We start from the raw sequence: 7,050 nt of genomic DNA on the forward strand, positions 1-7,050 counted from the left end.
AAAAATCTTCCAAAAGGCAAAACCCGAGGACCAGATGACTTCACAGGCGAATTCTATCAAATATTTAGACAAGAGCTAATATCAATCCGTCTCAAAATCTTCCAAAATATAGCAGAGGGAGGAACACTCCCAAACTCATTCTACAAAGCCAATATCACCCTGATGCCAATCTGGACAAAGATGTCACAAAGAAAGAAAACTACAGGCCAATATCACTGAGGAACATATATGCAAAAATCCTAAACAAAATACTAGCCAACAGAATCCAACAGCATATTAAAAGAATCATACACCATTATACAGTGAGGTTTATCCCCAGAATGCAAGGAGTCTTCAAGATATGCAAATCAATCAATGTGATAAACCATATTACCAAAGGAAGGATAAAAATCATACGATCATCTAAATAGAAGCAGAAAAAGCTTTTGACAAATTCAACACCTATTTATGATAAAAACTCTACAGAAAGTAGGCATAGAGAGAACTTACCTCAACAAAATATAGGCCATATATGACAAACCCACAGTCAACATTGTTCTCAATGGGGAAAAACTGAAACCATTTCCACTAAGATCAGGAACCAGACAAGGTTGCCCACTCTCGCCACTATTACTCAACATAGTTTTGGAAGTTTTAGCCATGCAAATCAGAGAAGAAAAAGAAATACAAAATCCAAATTTGAAAAGAAGAAGTAAAACAGTCACTGTTTGCAGATGACATGATACTATACATAGAGAATACTAAAGATGCTACCAGAAAACTACAAGGGCTAATCAATGAATTTGGTAAAGTAGCAGGATACAAAATTAATACACAGAAATCTCTTGCATTCCTATACACTAATGATGAAAAATCTGTACGAGAAATTAAGGAAACACTCCCATTTACCATTGCAACAAAAAGAATAAAAAACCTAGGAATAAACCTACCTAAGGAGACAAAAGACCTGTATGCAGAAAACTATAAGACACTGATGAAAGAAATGAAAGATGATGTAAACAGACGGAGAGATACACTATGTTCTTGGACTGGAAGAATCAACATTGTAAAAATGACTATACTACCCAAAGCAATCTACAGATTTGTTGCGATCCCTATCAAAATAAAAATGGCATATGTCACAGAACTAGAACAAAAAATTTCACAATTTGTATGGAAACACAAAAGACTCAGAATAGCCATAGCAATCTTGAGAAAGAAAAACGGAGCTGGAGGAATCAGGTTCCCTGACTTCAGACTATACTACAAAGCTAGAGTAATCAAGAGACTATGATACTGGCACAAAAACAGAAATATAGATCAGTGGAACAGGATAGAAAGCCCAGAGATAAATCCATGCACATATAGTCACCTTATCTTTGAGAAAGGGGGCAAGAAAATACAATGGAGGAAAGACAACCTCTTCAGTAAGTGGTGCTGGAAAAACTGGACAATTACATGTAAAAGACTGAAATTTGAACACTCCCTAACACCATACACAAAAATAAACTCAAAATGTATTAAAGACCTAAATGTAAGGCCAGACACTATCAAACTCTTAGAGGAAAACATAGGCAGAACACTCTATGACATAAATCATAGCAAGATCTTTTTTGACCCACCTCCTAGAGAAATGGAAATAAAACAAAAGTAAGTGGGCCCTAATGAAACTTAAAAGCTTTTGAACAGCAACAGAAACCATAAACCAGACGAAAAGACAACCCTTAGAATGGGAGAAAATATTTGCAAACGAAGCAACTGACAAAGGATTAATCTCCAAAATATACAAGCAGCTCATGCAGCTCAATATCAAAAAAACAAACAACTGGATCCAAAAATGGGCAGAAGGTCTAAACAGACATTTCTTCAAAGAAGATATACACATTGCCAACAGACACATGAAAGGATGCTCAACATCACTAATCATTAGAGAACTGCAAATCAAAAGTCGAATGAGGTATCACCTCACACCATGATGATGGTCAGAATGGCCATCATCAAAATATCTACAAACCATAAATGCTGGAGAGGCTGTGGAGAAAAGGGAACCCTCTTGCACTGTTAGTGGAAATGTAAATTGATACAGCCACTATGGAGAACACTATGGAAGTTCCTTAAAAAACTAAAAATAGAACTACCGTATGACCCAGCAATCCCACTACTGGGCATATACCCTGAGAAAACCATAATTCAAAGAGTCATGTACCACAGTGTTCATTGCAGCAGTATTTACAACAGCCAGGACATGGAAGCAACCTAAGTGTCCATTGACAGATGACTGGACAAAGAAGATGTGACACACATATACAATGGAATATTACTCAGCCGTAAAAAGAAAAGAAATTGAGTTATATGTAGTAAGGTGGATGGACCTAGAGTCTGTCATACAGAGTGAAGACAGAGAGAGAAAAACAAATACTGTACGCTAACACATATATATGGAATCTAAAAAAAAAAAAAGGTTCTGAAGAACCTAGGTGCAGGACAGGAATAAAGACTCAGAGGTAGAGAATGGACTTGAGGTCATGGGGAGGGAGAAGGGTAAGCTGGGATGAAGTGAGTGAGTGGCAATTACATATATACACTACCAAATGTAACATACATAGCTAGTGGGAAGCAGCTGCATAGCACAGGGAGATCAGCTCAGTTCTTTGTGACCACCTAGAGGGGTGGGATAGGGAGGGTGGGAGGGAGATGCAACAGGGAGGAGATATGGGGATATATGTATATGTATAGCTGATTCACTTTGTTATACAGCAGGAACAAACACACCATTGTAAAGCAATTATACTCCATTAAAGATGTTAAAAAAAAAAACACTACCTCTGAGTCAAAAACAAAAAACTAAAAATAGAAGTACCATATGACCCAGCAATCCCACTACTGGGCATATACCCTGAGAAAACCATAATTCAAAAAGAGTCATGTACCACAATGTTCATTGCAGCGCTATTTACAATAGCCAGGACATGGAAGCAACCTAAGTGTACATCAACAGATGAATAGATAAAGAAGATGCGGCACATATATACAATGGAATATTACTCATCCATAAAAAGATATGAAATTGAGTTATTTGTAGAGAGGTGGATGGACTTAGAGTCTGTCGTACAGAGTGAAGTAAGTCAGAATGAGAAATACAAATACCGTATGCTAACACATATGTATGCAATCTGAAAAAAAAATGGTTCTGAAGAATCTAGGGGCAGGACAGGAATAAAGACACGGATGTAGAGAATGGACTTGAGGACACGGGGAGGGGGAAGGGTAAGCTGGGACGAAATGAGAGAGTGGCATGGACATGTTTACACTACCAAATGTAAAATGCATAGCTAGTGGGAAGCAGCCGCATAGCACAGGGAGATCAGCTCGGTGCTTTGTGACCACCTAGAGGGGTGGGATAGGGAGGGTGGGAGGGAGACACAAGAGGGAGGAGATATGGTGATATATGTATATGTATAGCTGATTCACTTTGTTATAAAAAAGAAACTAACACACCACTGGAAAGCAATTATACTCCAATAAATATGTTAAAAAAAAGAATAGAATACCTAGGAATAAACCTACTTAATGAGGCAAAAGCCCTGTACTCAGAAAACTATAAGATACTGATGAAAGAAATCAAAGACGACACAAAGAAATGTAGAGATATATCATGTTCTTGGATTGGTAGAATCAATACTGAGAAAATGACTATACTCATCAAAGCAATCTATAGAGTCAATGCAATCCCTATCAAATTGCCAATAGCATTTTTCACAGAACTAGAACAAGAATTTTACAATTTGTATGGAAATTCCAAAGACCCCCACTAGCCAAATAGTCTTGAGAAAGAAAAACAGAGCCAGAGGAATCAGGCTACCTGACTTCAGACTATACTAGAAGTTGCAGTAATCAAGACATTATTGTACTGGCACAGACACAGAAATATAGATAGATGGAATAGGATAGAAAGCCCGGAGATAAACCCATGCACCTATCATCACCTAATCTATGACAAAGAGGCAAAAATATAAAATGGAGAAAAACCAGTCTCTTCAACAAGTGGTGCTGGGGAAACTGGACAGCTACATGTAAAAGCATGAAATTAGAATACTCCTGAACACCATACAGAAAAATAAACTCCAAATTGATTAATGACCTAAGTGTAAGGCTGGATACTGTAAAACTCTTAGAGGAAAACATAGGCAGGACACTGTCATAAATCGCAGCAAGATCTTTTTGATCCACCTCCTAGAGTAATGAAAATAAAAACAAAAATAAATTGGACCTAATTAAACTTAAAAGATTTTTGCACAGCAAAGCAAACCATAAACAAGAAGAAAAGACAACACTCAGAATGGGAGAAATTATTTGCAAACAAAGCAACTGTCAAACGATTAATCTCCAAAATATACAAACAGCCCGTGCAGCTCAACAACAACAACAAAACAAACAACCCAATCAAAAAATGGGTGGAAGACCTAAATAGACATTTCTCCAAAGAAGACATACAGGTGGCCAACTAACACATGGAAAGATGCTCAGCATCACTAATAATTAGAGAAATGCAAATCAAAACTACAATGAGGTGTCACCTCACACTGGTCAGAATGACCATCATCAAAAAATCTACAAACAGTAAATGCTGGAGAGGGTGTGGAGAAAAGGGAAGCCTCTGGCACTTTTGGTGAGAATGTAAATTGGTACAGATGGAGAACAGTACGGATGTTCCTTTAAAAACTAAAAATAGAACTACCATATTATCCAGCAATCTGATTCCTGGGCATATATCCTGGAAAACCATAATTCAAAAAGAAACATGCACCCCAATGTTCATTGCAGCACTGTTTACAATAACCAGGACATGGAAGCAACCTAAATGTCCATCAACAGAGGAATGGATAAAGAAGATGTGGTACATATATACAATGGAATATTACTCGGCCATAAGAAGGAAGGAAATTGCGTCATTTGTAGATATGTAGACGGACCTAGAGACTGTCATACAGAGTGAAGTAAGTCAGAAAGAGAAAAGCAAGTATTGTATATTAACACATATATGTGGAATCTAGAAATATGGTACAGATGATCTTATTTGCAAAGCAGAAGTAGACACACGGACGTAGAGAACAAAGATATGGATACCAAGGGGGAAAAGGGGCGGTGCGATGAACTGCGAGATTGGGATTGACTTGTATACACTATTGATACTATGTATAAAATAGATAACTAATGAGAGTCTACTGTATAGCACAGGGAACTCTACTCAATTCTCTGTGGTGACCTAAATGTGAAGGAAAACCAAAAAAGAGGGCATATATGTATACGTATAGCTGATTCAATTTGCTATACGGTAGAAACTAATACATTTTAAAGCAACTATACTCCAATAAAAATTAATTTAAAAAAAAGATTAAATGAGTCTTCCACTTTTCATTACTAAAAATTATAAACATATGCAATAAGCAAAAATGTATAATATTCTATGCTATGGCTATTTCATGATTTATTTAACCATTCCCCTATTATAAATCATTTAGGCTGATTATAATTTTCCATCAGAATAAATAATGTAATTTTATTTTTTTGAGTTAACATTGATTTATAACATTATATCAGTGTCAAGTGTACATTATATTTCATATTTCTGTATATGCTACAATGTGCTCACCACCAAAATTAAGTATTCATCCATAACCATACAGCTAATCTCCTTTACCCATTTTTCCTTCCCCTCACCACTCGTCTTCCTCCGGTAACTACTACTCTGTTTTCTGCGTCTACAAGTTTGTTTTTTTTGGTTTGATATGTTCATTTGTTTGTTTGTTTGTTTATTAGTTTTCTATAATCCACATATGAGTGAAATTATACAGTATTTGTCTTTCTTAATCTGACTTATTTCACTTAGTATAATACCAGCAAGGTCCATCCATGTTGTTGTAAATGGCAAGAGTTCATCTTTTTGTAGGTTGAGTAGTATTCCATTGTGTATGTATACCACATCTTCTTTATCCATTCATCCACTGATGAGCACTTAGGTTGTTTCCTTATCTTGGATATTTTAAATAATGCCACAATGAACATAAGGATGCATATATTTTTCAGATTAGTGTTTTCATATTCTTTAGATAAATACCCAGAAGTGGGATAGCTCAGTCAAGTGGTAGTTCTATTCTTAATTTTTTTGGAGGAATCTCCATACTGTCTTCCATAGTGGTTGCACCAATTTACATTCCTACCAACAGTGTATGAGGGTTCCCTTTTCTCCACATCCTCACCATCTTTTTTTTGCCACTATTTTATTTATTTATTTATTATACAGCAGTTTCTTATTAGTTATCTATTTTATACCCTCACCATCTTTTTGATAATAGCCATTCTGACAGGTGTGAGGTGATATTTCATTGTGGTTTTGATTTGCATTTCCCTAATAATTAGTGATGTGGAACATCTTTTCATGTGGCTGTTGGCCATCTGTATGTCTTCTTTTGGAAAATGTCTATTCAGCTCCTCTGCTCACTTTTTAACCAGGTTGTTTGTTTTTTATTGTTGTTGAGTTTTATGAGTTCTTTATATATTTTGGATATTAATCCCTTATTGGATATATCATTTGAAAATATATTCTCCCACTCAGTAGGTTATCTTTTTGCTTTATTGATGGTTTCCTTTGCTGTACAGAAGTCTTCTAGTTTGATGTAACCCCATTTGCTTATTTTTGCTTTTTGAACCTTACCCTTCATGCATCATCTTTGACTTCCAGTTTCAGTTTCTTTAAAGTGAAGCGGAACTCAAGGACATTTGGAAAGCAAGCTAAGTGCATTATCCTCCTTGGGTAGCTTTCAGTTTTGTCCACAATCTTTTACATCTAATTCAACAACAATATTTACTGACCTGCCTTTATTTAGTCTTTTCAATGCATGTAACTTAGTTTTCGTAGAAACAAACTTCTTTTGTCTTCATATTGTGTTGGTTAATATAATTGTATTAAATTTAACTAAAATTATACTTACAAAAACAAGTGTAACTAACACAAAGAGATTCTGGAAAAACACAACTGACTTAGTAAGATAACACAGAATTGGTGGGACA

Source organism: Balaenoptera acutorostrata, chromosome X, assembly GCF_949987535.1.
Source record: "Balaenoptera acutorostrata chromosome X, mBalAcu1.1, whole genome shotgun sequence".
Taxonomy (NCBI): Eukaryota; Metazoa; Chordata; class Mammalia; order Artiodactyla; family Balaenopteridae; genus Balaenoptera; species Balaenoptera acutorostrata.